The sequence below is a fragment of the Rhopilema esculentum genome, chromosome 11, assembly GCF_057945365.1.
Source record: "Rhopilema esculentum isolate cy_ngs chromosome 11, ASM5794536v1, whole genome shotgun sequence".
Taxonomy (NCBI): domain Eukaryota; kingdom Metazoa; phylum Cnidaria; class Scyphozoa; order Rhizostomeae; family Rhizostomatidae; genus Rhopilema; species Rhopilema esculentum.
The window spans coordinates 5,505,896-5,525,847 of NC_142825.1; the positions used below are offsets into that span (position 1 = coordinate 5,505,896).

A 19,952-nucleotide genomic window follows, 5' to 3' on the forward strand; every position below is an offset into this window, starting at 1 on the left:
CGAAAAAAGAACCAAGAGAAAATAAAAACGAAATAAATAAAGATATTAGCAAAAATCAAAACGTTGTTTTTCAGACAAAAATCAAGGTTGGCTCGAAAGTGATTGCGTCTGTCTGCCTGAAAATCTAAGGTGACGCTACGAGCCTGAATTTGTCAGTGAAGATTATCGCATACACTGCCCATTCTTATGCAGACAGTACGTCTTTGTTTTTGTGCTTGAAACTTAAACAGTTAGCCAGCGCCGATTGGGAAGGTCGACAACGCTCGACGGTCGAATGACATTGCTGCTAATTTTGTTCGGTTGCATTTTAGGATCAACTCCTGACGGGTTAGTTGAATCGCCCACATCGAGCACAAAGGGTTAAGACTGAAGTGGCTCTTTGGAAAGCTGAGGTTTAAAGGTGGGCGTCTCAAGCACTCGGCCATAATTACTCCGCTAATCTTTTTTTAGTAAAATTGGAAAGGCAACACCCGGCGAAACTATAAGGTAGACCAATAGCTTTCAAAAGTGTTTGACCGGAAACTGCTTCCCATTCTTCTACCGTTTTCCTGGATGCTGAAAAATCACGGAAATTTTTGTTTGCTTTCCAGTGTACGCAGTACTGATTCTTAAGGAAGTATGGATGCCAGAAGTCCTTTGATAAGGCAGTATTTGCATTACATTCTATAGTGTTTTTAAAAGAAAATATGTGGATGTAAACCTATGATCTCACTATTAGGCATTTTTCAGTCATTCTTTATCAACATACAAACAAGAATAAACAAGGTCTTTCAATAAAAATCTAATATCCTAGGCTTTTATTAGGCTTTATGCACACATATCGTAATAAATGCAAGCAGTTACAAGACCCCACTTACAAGTGTCAGCCGCGTAGCCACAAAATATCACTTTTCACGATTAATATCAGCAGAGAGAAAAAAAATGGTAAATAAAACTAAATGAGCCAGCGAAATGTAAAGCAGAGGGAAAAATAAAAAACACAAAAAGACTGTTCCATGTTATACAATAGTTTGAATCGCCTGTGCATTAACAGAAAAGTTTTCAAATCGGTTTTAGGCCCATTAGAAAAGGCCCATTAAAATATATTTGCAGTCTAAAATTTGCAGTCAATATTTTTATTATCTAGCAGCAAGAATGCATCGTAGACCTTCTAGATTTAGTTTATAAATTTCATGACCATAATTTAAAAGTAAAATTATTATTAAATGAAGTTTTGGAAGGAAAACGAAATATTGAAAAAATAAAGAAATGAAGTAAATAAATCAAGAAAAAAATAAATGATTCTATTTACAGTTGCTTGGTGATCGCATTACTCGGAGTAGCAAGTTAGAACCGTCCTGTTCTAGACACCAAAGGCGTGTGAGTCAAGTGGTTGTGTAATTTAAAGATTTTATGTAGTGATCAGAGCAGAGAGGCATTTACGATAGAACTGCCATAAAATGATTTGTAGAATTGGTATGCAATTTTTAATGTTTTCCTTAAACACATTTCTAACTCCAAATAGAAATATGAATTTCCCAATGCAGCAGTTGCTAATAAAAGTCACGTGACAACTTAAGTCAAAATCTAATTAAATTGTCTCATGGAAGGCGAAAAGTTCAATACTTGATGGCTTGATTACGCGAGAAGCAAATCTCCTTGATCTAATGACAAAGTACTGACACTGTTTCTAGAACACTAGAGTTTTTGTTTATCACCCATTCATAACTCGTGAATACTTAAGATTGGTATGATGTTAGTAGATGGCTTAGCAAGAAGACACTTCAAAGAGCTTAATGGATTTGAATGAGGCGTTATCCAAGTAGCACATCAAATTACTCCAGATCACTTGATTACGATATTAAAAAGATAGAATTCAGTTTATTACAGATATGGTCACGATTATACTGGTTTGAAGGTCATGATTGTAACTCTCGTTCTCTTTCACTCCCAGTGTATTTTAGCTGTTGACCAGTTTGCTATTCTGTAATTTGCACTATAAATGTAAAAGTAATCTTGAGTGGTCTCAAGCCTTTTTATACTTTCAATGCTGTAGACAACAAATCGGAAAATAAATTTTGATTTGACACTTAATACAGTGATGAATACTTAATACTTGAATCATCACTGATGACTAAGGAATTATCCCCTTAAAAAACCGTAAAAATCATTGTTGTAACCACAAAGATGATTGTGACTATGAACACTGATTATGATTAATGGTGACTTATCATGATTGGAGATGAAAAATCAAAGCAATGGCGCGTGGCAATGATCTTGATGATCGCAAAAACGATAGTCGTGATTTAACAATGATGATTTATTCAAATAGAATGACCAGTAAAGAAAATAATGATGGATTAATGATGAAAACCCCGAACAGTAATGCACTGCAATGATTGAAAAGGTGATAGTTATGGATGTGACAATGGCAGCTAAGATTGGAATGATGATGATGAAATTGCTAATCGTTGTAATCACGGCGTTTGATCATCACAGTTCCCTAGTCCTATAGTGATTGCTATAAGAAAGCGATAAATGTATTATATAATGAGCATAGTGTGATTAAAATTTTATTATTCCAGCAGCAAAAAAAACGCTCATATTTTTAAATACATCTAAACTTGTGTGCTCCTCTTTGGTGGAAGTTTTAAAAACTTTTCGACAGCTGTAGAAAAAAGGTGCTTATTAGGTCAGCTTCAGTCATTATTGCATAAAAATAAAGCAGTTTCAGTTAATCTTTTTAGATCATAGACCGTTTCGCCATTTTGGACGTTTTGGCAATACTTAATAGTCTCAAAGAGGATTTAAAGAATTGACAGAGTGAATCGTTTTATGTCTCTTTTAGCTCTACTGTCGATAAAATCTTATCTGGTATAAGAACAAAGAAGTTTTATTATGATTAATCTCTATTATTCAAAGTGAATTTAAGGGAACTTATTTTAATGCGAAACTCTCTAAAACCGAAGTGCAGAAAAGTATGTTCGAATGATTCACGTCAAATTTCAGTGTTTGAATGAACCATCAAAGTTTGTCTGGAAAACTTATAGAATTCGTTCATTATCCATACACTTACGCTATACATCACTACCCATTCATATACTCTCTTGAACTGCAGATCAATTAACTAACCTATCAAATATATTTTTTTGTATTTTTGTTGAGTTCTTAAGAGATGGTGCTCTAAAACTATGCAATTTTTGAAGCTTGAGTTTTAAAGAAGATAGAAAGGAAGTCTTAAATGGACGATGTTTGTTTGCTAAGACGTCTAGTAATTTTTAAAATGTATTCACAAACGTTTATCTTAATTGCAGCCACAATAAAGTTATAATAAGAGTTGGCAGATACCATAAATAACGTACTCTGGCTCTAGTGTCTGGCATTGCAATTCCGCTTTCTTTACGCTTTATCAATGAACACAAAAAGCGTCCCTAGGATTATGAACGAAGATTTTATTAACGAATCAACATGAAAATACCTTTGACAAGAGTTGTATCCATCCAAAACATATCTTCTGATTTTGCCGTGGTGCTTGGAACAAAGTGACCCTTTATGCTAAGTGAAATTATGCTAACTCATCTTTTGGCTTTGAATCATCATACGATACCTATAACATCCACCATAAATTTCAGATAACGAGACAGACCATGAGAGATTATAATGTCATGAACCTTTGCATCAAGATTTACAGTTGTGGTGAATTCCACGAAGAAGTATACAAGCTACCGAAGTCTAATTTTCGGATATACAGCATCTTTAGCTGATCGGACAGCGAGGCATTATGTGCGGTGTTTTCACCACTTTTCCACAAAGCGGGTTCAGGCGATTTTCGATTGTCTTAAAAGTGTTTGCAGAGGATTGAGACTCACTGAAGCCCTGTGTAAATTAATTAATACTTCAACAACAATTTCTCGTTTACAAAAAATCCTGCTTAGCAATAAAACTTGCAAACAAATTCTTTGGGTAATGAAAACTTTTTTGATTGAATGTATGCTCATGCTGAGTGGTGTTGATATTTGCTCGCGTCGCGGGAAAATCGTTTGTTCTATGTTGTTTGTCTTTGCCAGGCTAGTTGCTTATAAGCGCTGTTAGAAATACTGTGTATTCTGAGTAATCATGATACCACTACTGACTCATCGCTTGGATTTTCAATAAGCAATTACATAGTCACAAGTATATGCCTGTCATTAAATCTGTTGAGAAGCGTATGAAACATAATTCAACAGTATACAGAATGATGTCATACCTGCATAAGCGTAGTAGGCAGGCAGGTGTACAGGTGGGGCTTGAGTCCATTCTTAAGCTTATATCAAGGTCAAAATAAAGGGTAAATCAAGTGTGGATACTGGATCAAAAGGTTTAGAAACACAATAAGTCAACATCTATTGCCTGTCTGCTTACCGAAAATTTTTAAACTTGTCTTGGTCTCTCAAGCAATTTATCAATAGACATTTTGTAAAAAAATTGTACAATCGATGTAAACTTGTAAGTTTTGAATGACGAAAGGGCTTTCCAGCTATTCTATCATGACAATACTCTTTTATTGTGTTGCTGCTTCAAATCCAATCGAATGAGTACTAATGCCAATTAATTTTCATTTTACATTCCAAATTTTAAATAGGTGCTTAATGAAGAAACTGGTAAGAAAATCAAGAAACAACAAAATTAGCAACTAAAAGGTTTCGTGTACAAATTCTTTTTTCAAGCCGATGTTCCGTTCACGTTCAAAAAGTGTGGATCTGAGCAAAACCATCTATGTTTAAAGAGACAAAAAATACCAAAAGCGAAGCATCATAAACGAGGGAATCCAATAGTGGAAAACTTGTTTAACATTGACTTTAGAATGTTGTGTTAAGTTAATGCAAATCGTTGCACGAAAATCTACGTAGCCTACAAATGCATAAGGACAAGTAATTGAGAATATAAAAAGCATTTCGCCTATGAAATTGCAACCGTACCTATGAATTATCTTTATCTTTTCTTCTCCTGGAAAGGGCTTTAGGATTATTTCTGAAGTCTCGTTAAATTATTTTGGGTTATGGAATACCATAAGCCGACTTAGAAATGGATGACTATCTGCTTTTCATACAATTATCATCATTATCAGTACCACCAAACAGCCGTTGGTATGCTGATTTGTCTGTTTTGTATAACGAAGTCCTCTCAAGTTCTGCTATCAACTTACAGGTCTATGGCAGTCTTTGGTCTATGGTACTCTATTTCAAGACAGAAAACTATAAAATCTTGGGGGTAACAAAATTGTTAATATCACTGTACCAATCACAGCCCTCTGCTTTTAAACGTGTATGCAAAAATGATTCCTAACTCATGGTTCTAGTAGACTTAGAAGATATTTTCCGACACGAACACTTTTGCAGTCGGCAATCACTGGTTTCAATAATAAAATCCATTCTCTAATATCTTAAGCAATGTTTCGACTTTTAACTCTAGAGTTTGATAGTATTTTTACCTGAAAACTCGGGTCAGTCTTTCTGAAAGTGAGCTTTAAACTAATTTGCACTAGCTGAAAGGCTGAGTTCGATCCTCTTTAGCGATTAAGTGAATACAGAGATAAGAAGATAAATGGGTCTCAGACATGTCAATACTCTTTGAATTTTTGCTTCAGTATAGCATAGTTTCAGTGCAACATACCAGAAATCGGATGCTACGAACCAAGCTCTTTTTAGCGTAAAATCTATTTCATTTGCTAGTAAATCGCGAGACATGCAGTTTGGTAATAAGAAACAGTAGATCGTTGAATGGGCAGAGCATATCTATGAAACAAAACTTCTGACTTAACTAAAACTGTATTTGACGATTTTTCGACTTACCAAACTTATACTGAAATAGGATAACTTCTAACTGCCCTCACTTGCCTTAAGTAAAAAGCGAATGAAGCAATAACAAGAAGAACGTATATTGAAAATGGATCAATAGTGAGAATATCCATCATGCCAGGATGTAAGACAAACATTGAAAAGCAGAGCAATTAAGAAAAAAATTAACTTAAATAAGTGATTTTTGATAAATAAAAAAAGATTGCTAGAAACTATTGTAATAAGAAATTCGTTGATTGAAAGAATGAAAGTGGAACAGCTGATTATTTGGAAGTTCTGGTCAATGAAGTCCCAAACCCCAGGGGTGGTCTTAACCAAAAAGAAATGCTTTTGGTCCCTAAACATTTAAGGCAGTCAAAATAAGAAGAAATTTCTTACCTCTGTCTCCTTCGAAGAGTTCAGCAACATACAAAGAATGAAGGCGTCCAGATGATGGCTGGAATAATTGAAATCAATTCATTCTCCCTGCATACACTTTGATAGATGGTTATTGAGGATGGTGGGGCAGCTAACAACACTCATTCATAGAAAGTGCAAGCTCTGTAGTAAAAAGAAAACACATTGCGTCAGAAACGATCTCTTGATTAACCTACTATCCATAGTTGATCAAACCTATTTAAGCCTAGAAATCTGAGGCATTAATTGAAAGCATAAAAACCACGGAAACTGAAGTCAGCCGTCAGATGTGGCTGACACTACGGATTAAATAGGTTAGATATGAAGCACACATATAGACTTTCCATCAAAAGCACTTAATTTTGGTTAGACAGGTAATATTTCCTGCCCACGAAAGATCGCTCCTATATCTACACTTTGCTGGATTTCACGGCTGCTGTTATCAAGCCTTGGTTTCCTTGCAACGATTGGTTTGTTTTAGTAAGTCTGGATATTCTCAAGAAGTTATCACTCTATTTGAAGTTAAAAAGACAGAGATGTGTAGTCAAAAGTGGCAATAGCAGAAATTTATCTCAACGATGCAAGAAGATAGGAAAAAAGTCTTACACGAACTTGTCCAGACGACGCCCTTCCACTAATGAGACATGACTAGCTTTCTCCTTTCGTAAGGTTTGGTAAGGGAGAAAATACTAAGGGTCATGAAAATAGGAACAAGAAGTGACATACGCCTAAATCATCAGGATAGCTGATTAGATATTTTAAGATTTATATGTATGTATTTCTATTCCAGTAGCCTCTTTTGAGTTGACAGCTTTCGTGAAAAAATATCAAGCTCAAGTCCTTTAATTGAATTTCCATCACCTGAAAGCTGTTCACTGAAATGATACAGTGAAGATTCAAGAATCATACATTTCAAAAACTTTTTGGAAGAAAGACCTTTGCTGAAATAAGAAATTTTTAGTAGAAGTGTCTTAAGACTAAGAGAATGACCAGTCTTGCTATCTTTTGCAAAAGCGCGTTTTGGAAATTCCTTTACTGTTTGCAATGCTCATGGTAGCATCAAGTCTTATACCTTGTTTTCCTAAAACTGGGAATATGTTTATTTCTCTTTGGTTTCCATGCATGTTCATTGAAAAAAAAAACGTTCATTGTGCTAAAAAAATTCGTTTTTGAGAGAAGCAACCGGTTTTGTAATAATACATTGTTCTTTCCTTGTTCATAACCTGGTAGCCAGAACCTCTGGAAAAACAAAAAAATGGGATATTGACAAATATATCTTGTTTCTAGGAGCTGTTATAAAGTTCTAAAGTAATGATATCCAGTGGCGGCACCAAAGGGTGGTACTTTTCTGAATTTTTATAGTAACTACCTCAAATTAAGCATCGAGAAAGGGAGAAACGGTATTAATTGTATCTTGTTCCGTATATCTTTATAGCTGCGAGTCATAGAAATATGTCCTTGATTTTACGAGCTCTAATCCATTCTGGAATCAAGTTTCTAAAAAATTACATTGACAGCGTGATTATGTTACGTATTTTGATTATGTTAATCATATAAATTATGCTAAAACATTATAAATTTTTCAGCATATTTTGAGAAATTCTTTCAGCCACCCGTCATCACGGCATTCATCTAGCTTAAATGTAAAGCTACAGGTGTTTTCAACTTGTGATGAGAATGAAAATCTTTTATTGTAAAAATGTTTATAGTCTCCTTCTTCATTAAAGCTCAATAACAGTAAACATTTCCCCTGTGGATGTCGTCTCTGGGTGGACATTATGGCCATGATATTTTCATTCAGTGGACAAATTTCATCAAAGGGATGTTAAGGTTGCAAATCTTTGGCTTGCATATATTCAAGATTTCTTCTTAAACACCAAGCAAAGTGATGGCTACAAATGTCTCAAGAAAAGACAACATATCCTTCCATGTATAAAATTAATATAATTCAGCAATCCTGATTACCATTTTAGAAAATTCCCAAAGAATAAATGTCCGTTGCTAATGCATTCGTAATCTTTGTTATCATTTTATAAAAAAAGCTTAGATTTCCTAAAAACTGCCACTAATGAATTCAAGGATAAAAAAAATGAAATTCTTTATCCATAATGCTTCAATGATTGTTCAACTCAAAATGAAAACATGTAAGCTTAGACATGAACTAAGATTCGATAAGATTTTTGTATTGGATTTGGAGCTGAAGAGAATCAAGAGCATTTTATGGCAATTTCAATGCATTATCATTTGCTTCTGTCCATTGTTCCTTAAAAATGTTCATTATTGTTATTTTTACTTTACCATTCTTTATTATTCTCACTTTATTATTCAGCCTTAACTCACTTTATTATTCAGAATTTTCTTTGTTTTTCAATTAGATAATTGTAGAACGCTAGAAGAGATTAATAGAAAATTTTTTGAAATTCTTGATTCGTAAGCAGCTTCATTTGTGCTTCAGGGTTGAACATAATCATTTAGCAGTGAAAATCATCTTGGGTAATCGAGGAGAAATAGGAAGGAGAATAATTCAAGTTTCTTCCTGTTTTGGGAAAGTAAAGACTTTTCTTTAAGGGGAAAAATTCCCTGTTAATAATGGCATCTTCAAAAGTAAGAAGAACGTGGTTTATTGAGTTTTCACAAAAGGTTACAATTTGACGGAAAGAGATAATCTTATTTTCTAAACAGCCAGAAATACTAGCGTGATTGCAAGTAATTAACAGAGAATCAAAAATAATTAACTTTTGATTAATTTAATCTTAGAAGGTCGTAAAAGTTGGTTTTGTAAAGCCTAGCAAGGATGCGGCTGAGGACACAGAGGTACCGAAAACTTGCAGTAATCTGACATTTTGAGTTATTTTAATTTATTTCCATTTTGCAAGATTGAAGACTTTCATATGTCCTGTACGTTCTGTAATATCTCTACATTGTTGGGTTGGCAAAATATCGCCTTTTTTCAATAATGACTCCCGCAAATTTGCAGTCAGGAAATATTTCTGTTTAGGCAAATGCAGACCAGTGCTGTTTTGACTTGTCCAACCAAGCAAAGGCAAAGCGTGCATACAAAACCTATGGTGCTTTTTCCTTCAAGATTCCGTTTAGTTGCAGCTGTCTAAAGATCCGCAAAAGTTCACAACTTTGACTCATCAATCGTACCCCTCTTGATACGCTAAACCTTTAACGTGGATTCAAAAGAATGAAAGTCATGAAAGAGCGTATCAACTCATACTTCTAACTCAGCAAAATTCCACCTCAGGCTCTTTGCCAAAGATTTTGCCGTACTCAAAGCATATCTTTGATAAAAATGTTGCATTGATTTATTTTCTGCAAAGCATAGAATCTTTTCTATTAGTTGCGACAACGTGCTATGGAAATGCATGAAAACTCTGCAACTGCAATCTTTCCTGCTATTGACTTAAGTCAAATGCCGAAAGCACAGCAGTTTTTTGGTGAGATTAAAAACATTTCATTACTTCTGTTATGTTTTTCTTTCTATTATTGGGTGGCCACCCCACTATTGCTTCGGAAAGCATTTCGGCCTTGAAAAGTAAAACCAAAGTTTTAGAGACTTAGTGCTTTAATCATGTGTGTTGCTTTGTATTAATTCGGTAAGGAACGAATTCGAATCATATGGCTTGACAGGTTCATAATGTGTGTTAGGTTCAAAATCTGAGCAAGGTTGAAACTAGTCAGGCTAACAATATTTTTAACGAGGAAAATATATAATTGACAAAATCCAGCACTGACTTAATCAGAATCCCAGCACTTAACAAAGCAACATAGAAGCTCGAATTTTCTTTAACCATAGTAAGAGATTTACAAAAATGGACACTGTTTTCTTTCACCAAAACGTAAATTATTGCACTAAACTGAATGAGCTTTTCACACCATGATTTGGATGGTAAAACACAACCATTGTCTCCCATAGTCATTTTTGATGTATATTTGTTTTCACAAATGCCATCTTATGCTTCTCTGCTCTCTATTTTACTAATTTCTTTGCTTATTTGCTTATCAAACTGCGAATTTTTTAAAAATTTATTGCATGTTTAGTCCAACCTTAAGTTTAAAACTAGCTTTAGTATTTCTTAAAAAATCTTTGTTCTGCAAATGTGCTATTTGATCAACCACGCTCAGCTTTACGCTTTTTAGTAAAGCAAAATTCTGTTCGCCTAAGTTTTCAATCATATAAAATTGTAATATTTGAAACTTTGGTAGATAGAGAAAAGGCAATCCCTTCAACTACATTATTTTATTTGTATTTATACATGGCACGTCAGCCCTCGGGCGATTCTTCTAGGGAACCATTTCATTATAATATCCAATCAATCTGGGCAGAAACTTATGTTTCCACAATTATTTAAAAACAGCTTTGTGATAGCACTCAGAATAAATATCTTATGAAACTGAAAAAACGATTTTGACGATCAAGTAATGAAAGTGAAGAAAACATCTTTGATTAAATGTCAATTATTTATTTTTTATAGATTTAGAAAGCAGCTGTAAGAATTGCTTCATCATATATAATAATTGGCTTATAATATAATAATTGCCTCATCATCTTGAAAGTGCAGTTTTATGATGAGCTTAAAAAATTTAAGTGTAACATGGTCCTGATACTGGGCCAGCAGGCGTTTGCAAAGATGACAATTTGTTTCCGATTCGGTGCGATACATCCCTATCAAAAATAAAATTTAGGATGATTCCACTTTTGAATTAGAAAATTGTTAGTAAAGTTTAGCATTCCATAACTCACCATAACTCCGTTGCTCTTTGCTTTATACCGAGCATCCTTCAGAGTATCTTTGCAATTTCTGCCTGCACTGCTTTTTAAATAGCTCCAAATTCTAATTAAGATAGATTAAAAGAAAATTGTTGAAAATGAGATAACAAACAACATCACTGAAAGAAATAAAATCTTGTCATGAATTAATCATACTTCTGACAAGATAACTGGTCTAAGTTGAACTAAGAAGAGCGCAATCTTTCTGTAGATAGAGTTTAGCATGTATATAGGAAAGATTAAGAATAAAAAATGTGAAGCGAATTGATACAACGTCAGATGGACATCTGCTAATCTCATAAAAGCAACTGATTTTTGTTTTGATTGAATTAGCAATAGTATGGAATTTGCTTAGTCCAAAGACCACACGTCATGGTTTTTAGCGGGACAAAGCCTGTTTCATTTGCCGTTTGCAGATGAAAGAGATTAACGGAGAAGATATTCTTATCTTGGATCAAATTAAAAAAACGTAGCTAACTGCAGCCACAAATATACGATCAAGATGATTAAAAACACGATTTTGATTGGCTTAATAATAAAACATCCTTGTTGTAACTGGCGGCAAATGCTTTAATTATGAATGTCCGTCAATATGACAAGTTTCACCAATAGAAAGTAAACAGTGACAAACAACTCTGTCAAAAATGTGACGACAGTAGCTCCAAGATTTTTAGATTACCGTTCATCAAAGTTCGTTGAAAAGGTGTGATCGCATATCGGTATCGTGCGAAAATAATTTTATGATCTAGTGGATGTTTTGAAAGAAAACACTTCATAGTTGGGATATCATATTAATATCAAATACATTTGGTTAAGAAAATCAAAAGTTGATTCTTTCATTCGCGATCAAAATTTGATAGCACAAGAAACGAAGATAACTTGCTTGCCTACTAGAAACTGTAAAGGTAGCTCACTTGTGCATATTTCTTGTTTGAGAGCTGAAAAGAACACCAAAAATGGCGTTCTAGTATTTCAAAAAACATGGAATCAGGATTTATGTCTTCCTGCAGACCAAACGTCTGATTATTAGCAATTACGAAAAGCTTGATTAACAAGAGGTAATGAGCTTTGATGTTCATAGATTGTGCAGTTTGTGAATTTTATATCTTGTAAGTATAATTGAGTTTTCTATCTTTTAAGTAATACCCTAAGAAATACTGCTTAAGCTAGTGGGCTCTAATATTCTGAGAGATTCATGAATTACATCGCCCTTGGCTAGCTAAGGAACGTGAATGCAATGAGATGGTCAAAATGTCATGCAATTTAAAAGCATTGCAGCTACAAATTGTGAATTAATATCTTTTTTATCTGGAGTTTGAAAGTTTCAGTCGGATGCGAATGCGAAGATGCCAACAAACAGCAACATGTATTAGTCCAGAACAGAATTTAACAGTAATGAGTTAAAGACTTTATAAAAGAGATTTAAACTAGAGTCAGTTTGAGATTTATTGAACCTATTCCACGAAAACATGGGAAAAACAAATATAGATTTAAACAAAAGACGGATATTTTTCATCCTGTTTACACTTTTCATAAAGTTTTAATTTGCTTATTACGTTTAAATATGCATTGATTGGTGAGTTTTTATTATATTGTATTGTGAAATCGCTTTAGTCCTAAGTCTGAAATTCAGATTTATCATTAATGCTCTTAAAAATGTTATTAAGAATCCAAAAAACAATTTTATTGCTTTATATTCGTTATTGAGACCGTTATCAAATAGATAGCAAGATATGGATTTTTCAAACGATGAATATCCATGGGAAAATATTTCCATTCTGCAACGTAAAAAACATGGGTGTAGAAAAATCCTGCAAGTTTTCTAGCTTGCATTGCCATGACCACTTTTGGAGAAAGCAAACATTGACAGAATTTTCTCGATTAAATAGCCAAGAATGCATATTAGGTAATAGAGGAAAAATAAATTTGTAGCTTTACTGAACTATTCTTATAAATTTTTATAGAACTGCATAAACATATTATGTAAATTAAGGCTACAAGGAAAAATGGGCATGAAATATAGATTAGACTGCAACAGATTCTGAGACTAAACAGACATGTCTTAGAGCTTGAAAAGTTCTTTTTTAGTATATCCACTGCCCTACCTTCGAAAACATGTCTTTGAAATCTTCAACATAGTAATACTACAAAATATTTCTAATAGTTCATGACGGGATTGCTTAAATAAGATTGAATTGAATCATATAGAGGTAATTCTTTTAGTTTCCGTCCTCTTACTGTTTACTTTATAAGTCTATTTCTATGATTCTGTCAATAACATAAGATCCAGTCCATCAAATGCTAAAGAACATTCTGAAAAGTCTAGATGCTTATCATATGGGCTGCCTTCAACTCTTTTTCTCTTCTTTAAATATGACAAAATGTCCACAAGAATTTACTGTTAGTCGAAAGTTTACTGCCTTTTATATTTTCTTTAACAATATAATCAGAAATGTTAAGTTTCTAGCTTTGACTGTAGTCAAGTTAACTCGGCATTTCTCGATTTCAATATCTCTTTTTGTACTTTACATAAACGCTATAGATTATTTTCAAAGGGAAATTTGGCATCACATCGATCATTGTATCATTTTATGGCCAGTAAACTGTTTCTATAATACTCGTGAAGACAGACGTTAGCCTGCAAAAATACTGAAAAATGGCAAGAAGGATGAATCTTTTAAGCATTTCAATCAAACTGCAATGCTTACTTTGATGTAAAGCCAAGAATTTGCATCACAAATGTTGATATTTGTTCGTTTTGAAGCTTAAATTCAGTCATTACACGCGCAGCCGTCATGAACCTGATAATACCTGTATCTGGTTTTTTGGAGATGACCATAGCAAACTATACTCAGCGCTGGTTGGTCACAGATTTGACATGACTGATAATCAATCTAAATCAATGAATAGATTAACGAATTCAGGAAAGTTATAAGTAATCTAGACAATGCTTTACTTAATGTAATTTTCAACTCAAGTTCTGAACTTGACATTATGATTTATTGAGCTAGGCGTGGTACATTATTTTCAAATTCTATTAAAAGATAACTGTCTGGTTCTACAACCAAGCAAGATAATGCTAATAAATGACGCATATACTTTTACAACAGCTTATCACATTTTCTTCACATTTAATCTTAACTTGATGAGTCACGTCTTTAGCAAAATTTACATGGCACATCATCAAATTACATTTAAACTTCTAGGATAATGTTTTTCTACTTAAAGATGTTTCGAACTCATGTCAGTCGCCTGTTCTTATACACTTGTCTGTATGCCAAGAAGAATTGCCAAACGTTCTACCAGGAGTCAAGGCCAGGTGTTTTTCATTTCAACAGAATGTAAGATAAACAATACCGATTGAATAGGCTATAAAAAGCTTGGCTTTGTTCAAGGAGGGATATAGACTTTCATATCTGACCTATTGACCTGCCTACCTTTTGTCTTTTTCTATAATTTTCTCGTTTTACCAATTAACAAATATATTGTAAATTTTGCAAAACTTTCCTGATATTTGGTTTTCTCGGTGTTTAAATAAATTCATTACAAACTATTTTATGAACGATTTTAATTTAAAAAAACCATCATCCCTCTAAACATCAGCAAATATTAATCAGTCAATGATGTAAGAGTGTTGAACATACTCTACGCATCACAGCGTTATAAAAGGCGCTATGTTTGCTTGCTATTTGTTCATTTTTAAATTACAGTTGCTTAACAAATATTGTAAGGATGGAAGTAGATGAGTTTTAAAGTATTTCTACAAGTTCCAGTTTACAAAGGTAGCCATGTTTTGGACAATGTTCGAAGAAACAAAAATTTTCGCAGCTGAATAGTCTTGAGTTATAACTGATAAAACTCATGTTGCTGTTGTCTGTGAAGGAATTACTTTATCATAGCTCTCACAAGAAACCAGTCTCGGAAAATTAAACTTTTTCAAACAAATTCAGCATCAATTTAAGAGAATTCAAACACAATATGCCTTGCCTATGATTGAAATAACTATTTTTTTAGCACTCTTTATTGCCTTTTTGTTCCTTGCGCATTCAAAAACACTAACTTTTACGCTTCGGTCTTGAGGCCGTTTCGGCTATATTGATGAGTCTTCAGCTTTTTAAAAACACATAAATGAAGCTATTATTACATTAAAAATTTGATCCTCCTGATGAAATGAAGAAAAATGTACTCAAACGTACTCTAAATACCATTTACATTGCATGTTGGTTACTTTAAAACTATACGTTGATAGCTATACATATATGAAAGACTGTTTTATTAATGATCTTAATTACATAAAAAACCCTCATCCATATAAATCTCAGCAATCATTCATTTACCGGCCAGTGCTGTAGTTCTGAATATAGTAGCAAATATCAAGGCATGTAGCATTATAATTCTTGCAAATTCTTGTAATTTTTCCAACGCTTTGACTAAAAGTGTTTTTTTGTACAAAAATACTGGCAATAAGTCATCTAAAATTGGTTTTATGAGACTCGCAGGGTCACTGAAACGACCAAAGGGCTAGAGGTGCAGGGTTCAGGAAAAAGGCATTTGACAAATGACTTCCAGATTCTACAAATTCTTATGTAACTGATATTTCGATCTGTTAGGGGCATCTTGAAGACAATTTCCTTCATAATTACTAATACCATGCCCAAAGCACTTATATCAAAGAGCATTTTGACTCAATGGCCAAATATCATGAAGCAAAGAGCACAAGAACATCAAGCAATTGCTTCTACTATTAAATGCAAGAGCGCGAGCTTCCTTTTTCCTGCGCCCCTGCATAAAAGCAACGGTTTTGATGGTTCTCAACTGAACATTGCTTCATGAATCGAATATGAATGACATTTAATCAGCCAGAAACCATTAATAAATAGCAAAACTTGAAGCAAACCACCGACGAATTCGAAGCAAACCACCGACGAAAACAAAGTTATTCACTTGTATAAAAATTTTGTCCTATTTAGTATCATATTTTGTCCTCTTACGATATTCAGAGCTAGAGCGAATTTTGTTAGCTTGTTTCAGCCTTTTTAAGACATCTATGCAAAGGAAAACATATTATCATGAGTTACGTCTGCTAGCACATCTGTATTCTAACCCAACATTCGCAAATTTCTAATTGCATGCTTTAGGTTTACTGTTTTGACTTTTAAATGAAACCTAGGCTCCTCTTAATTTTCTTAAGCCAAACCTCGTGTATATAAATCTTTATTTGTGGTTTTGAATGCAGAAATCTTGTGATTGTAGTAAATAAACAACAAGTAATGTGGTTTTCAAGAACGAATTTTTGCTATTTTGCACCAAACTAGGTTTCATCCTTATCGCGTAGATGTTGATAACAAATCAACTTGTTTATGAGAATGATGATTTAAGCTAAAGTGCATTAAGAAACCGGCTGAAATTTTTCAGAAGAATAGTGAATGTCTGCATTTTTTCCTCTGAAGAATTATCATAGCTGCGTTGAATACTGAAAGAGAAAATTGACTGGCACAGGGGCAACGTGCTTTGATTCCTTTTAAGAACTCATGCAAAATATATCTATAGCAAAAAAGATGCACATTCCTTTTTTCATAAATTCTTAAACAAACCCATTCTTTGTTAGCATTTGCTTGTAATAGCTTTCAGTTTTCAGTTAAAATGTTTTGTAACTAGAAAATAAGTAAATTTAAGATATATACTTCAAGGCTATTTATGTTACCATTCGTCCCTGCATTCAGGCGTTAGTAAAACAACCTGTCACTATAGAACATAGTTTTACCTTCAAAATTAATAATTTCCAGCTAGGGTAGAGACTCGAAATATTGGTTATCTGATCTAGAAAACTATAAATTCAGACAACGAAATAGATAGGATTGTCAGCAAAGCAAGGAAAATCATAAGCCCGAAAGATGTATGTAATCTTATTTGAACAAACATCTTCGTGTGGTTTCCCAGCTAATCGAGAAAAAATAATTTTGAGCACAAGTTTCCTTTTGGAAAGGGGAGGGGGAATAATTGGAAAGGGGAGGGGGGATTACTTACCCTAATAGATGCATGCATCTTCTTTAAACAATTTTGCACCCATCGTTAACCAGAATGTACCATAGAAATTATGATGGTTTGTTTCAAGTCCGTAAAAAGCGTAAGCGTAAAGTCTGAATTTTATCTACTCACGTTTTAGCCTCTGCTTCTTTAACGAGCTCCAAAGATGTTCCAGTGCACAGCAAAATACGTACTAAAAAGAAAATCGGATCCAAATATAATGCCTCAACCTCAGCAGATGTCTGAAAGAACAAAATCTACAATTGAAACTAGCAATGACCAAAAGTCTAGGCCAATTATACCAATGAGTAGTGAATTAATTATGTGTCCACATTCGAGTTCATTCCATGAAGAAATTGGGATCCCAAGGTTATGTACTTAGCTCAACTGATATCAGCCTTGAAACAGTAAAGGTTATATGCAACTCTTGTCTACTCAAGGACTGTAAAAACAATCAGGTTCTGGCGTCAACTTGCGTACAATAGAGACAACTCGATTAACACTAAGAAACCCAAATTACGAATACTAGCTATTCCTAATAAGTGAAATTACAGAAATCTTTTCATCCCGTGACGTGTGCATTCCTGAAATTTCCTGGGCTGTTAACGACAACGTGATAAAAACATTCGTTGTAGAAACTTTTTATTGGAGTTTTGAATGCAAAGAGCTGATACCTGGTATGGAAAATGAAATTCATGAATTATGCTTGACTTCATCCCTTGATTTAGATTTTGAATAACATCAATTAACGTTGAAAATAGGTAGCTCCTAGAAAAAATGGTAAATATTCAGTTATTGTTACCAATCAGAAGATACAAATATGATGCAAATATACCTGCAAATATGAAACAGTATGCTTTGAAAGACACGCTTCTTTGTGTATTATCAAAAAAATACCTACACCTGCGACCTGTTTGCTCAGTTTCAGAACATGAAACACAGGACAGTTAGTAGCTGCTGAAAGAAATTTCAACATTGGCCAAGCTATCTCTTAGTCTGGAAAAGGATTTGCAGCTTTACGTTAATCAAGCTGAGAATCATTTATTAGCCTGAACCATTTCAACGCTGTTTATTATCCTATATCTGAGTTTGATTGCTGTTTGTGATACGATTTATCAAAGGATTGCTTAAGTTTTGGTTGGTCATGAATGTATATAAAATGTTTTGGTTACATTTCCAAGATAAATAGCAATCTATAATCTTAAAACAAACGGATATCCCGAGTTGTTTAATCTATTTATTAAAGATAACTAAACGTTAGTTAATACTTCTTAGTGATCCTGTCATCTGCTGATAGGATTGCAAGATATCTTGTTTTGCTGTGCTAACATTATCTAGAAAGATACTTTTGGGTGGCAAGACTTACGTTATCATAAACCATTCAAAATTGATAAGTACAGCGTGACGCTCCACGACAGTTTGCACTGCATTTCTGTATAAAGTACGCACAATTGACCATAAGGATTTTTCTGTTAAAAGTCTGTAAAAAGCTTAGGAAATGCATGTTGAAAATTCGACATTTTTGTCAAAGTGTTCTATACCTAAATGTTTCAATGATGATTTGACATCTTGTTGCTTGCTCTAATGTGAATAGCAGTTGCTGAGTAGATATAAAAAGCGTGTCAGACTTTTTTACTACAGATAGAAACGTTACTAATTTAGAAATAAACTCTTCTGCTATAAAAACAATTAAGAAAGAAATATAAAAATAAAGTAAAATATCAGTGAAAACATCCATCATCAGCCTTTGTAGATTGCACTTTATATGGCACAGTTGCTTAGAGCTTGACTAAATGAACTTTGCTTCACAGCGAAAGGAATCTAAAAAGCACTCGTTTAGGTCACACCCTGTAGCTATATGTTAACCAGAGCAGAAACCATATAGCCTCTTGTAGCCACTTTATCTTAAATCCAATCACAATTAAAATATCTATGTTATAAATTTTGCTAATTTTCGTTATTAAGGTAGCTACTTAACCGCTTAAAAGAGTCTTAATGTTCAAAGATGTTTGAAAAGAATTTTGCTAGACTTGTAGCTTCAAACAAGAAAATTGAAGTCTCAGTCGTTTAACGGGAGTCATATCTTCGAATGCGTAGCCAGAGTAGGGTGCAGAGGGAATTGCACCCGTAAACATTGGCTTTTGAGCAAGTTTCTAGATTAAAAATTTGTCAAAGAAATATAGTATATTATGTTCTCTGTTTCTGCCTGAAACAATATTCAGTTTACTTACAAATGGTTCAAGATTTCACTAGAAGCAGTTTGGCCACGTTGTAATATTTCCAACAGTCACACCTAAAGAATGTCATTTTGTTGGCATATCATAGGTTCTGCATCTCTCTAAAACTTTTCTTTAGCTTCACCCCTGCATATCTTTGTAGGCATGTATTATCTATGGAATCAGTATTAAATAGCGTACGAGAAAAAGTTGAGTTTGTTTAGGGGGAATAATTTTTTATGACAGTAGGATCCTTGAATTTAATTAGGTAAAAAATGTAGCATAAAAAGGAACTTGGGTTTGAATTAAAAGTCAAACTGAATTTGGAAGAGAGATTAAAGCACAAACAGTAGCAAAAATTGCATAAGTTGCTTTCGAGTTACAGGGCTCAAGAATCGTCTAGCATATTCATAGAGATATGTCCCTTTGATTTTCATTGTCCATAGAACTCTTTTCTCATAATACCAGATTCCGACTGGACTGTATGGTAAGAAAATTCGGGCATGGGAAAGAAGCTTTATAGAGAAAACAAAAGTTTTATTTATATTCTGACTCTAAAGTGGAATTAACTGTGAGAAAAAGCTGGCAACAGACTCAGGTTTAACCTATATTTTAAACAAGATCAAATGGGTACACTGAGTGCTTGTTCTTGGATTGCCTGTAACAAATAACCAGCAAACTATAGTGAAAAAGCCAATAATCCTGGCTTGAAAAATTATG

General features: G+C 33.7%; 1 protein-coding gene and 1 long non-coding RNA gene across 5 annotated transcripts in view; one reads left to right on the top strand and one right to left on the bottom strand.

The window, feature by feature from the left end:
- LOC148958951 (uncharacterized) overlaps positions 1-4,655 on the top strand; it is a 16,690-nt gene extending 12,035 nt beyond the window's left edge. Inside the window, exon 4 of the long non-coding RNA XR_016144235.1 lies at positions 4,601-4,655. This is a non-coding gene — a long non-coding RNA (uncharacterized LOC148958951). The remainder of the gene's footprint in view (positions 1-4,600) is intronic.
- LOC135693083 (prolactin-releasing peptide receptor) overlaps positions 1-17,771 on the bottom strand; it is a 27,778-nt gene extending 10,007 nt beyond the window's left edge. Inside the window, exons 1-4 of one of the 4 annotated variants that reach the window (XM_065211456.2) lie at positions 17,691-17,771; positions 17,149-17,209; positions 10,963-11,053; positions 6,195-6,356 (exon numbers count right to left, since the gene is read on the bottom strand). The gene's annotated coding sequence lies outside the window, so the exon portion shown is untranslated. Of the gene's footprint in view, positions 1-3,457; positions 3,771-6,194; positions 6,357-10,962; positions 11,231-13,697; positions 13,843-17,148; positions 17,210-17,690 lie in introns of those variants that run through there. The other 3 variants (XM_065211455.2, XM_089111026.1, XM_065211460.2) reach the window with 3 other exon arrangements.
- Positions 17,772-19,952: the final 2,181 nt, after the last annotated feature.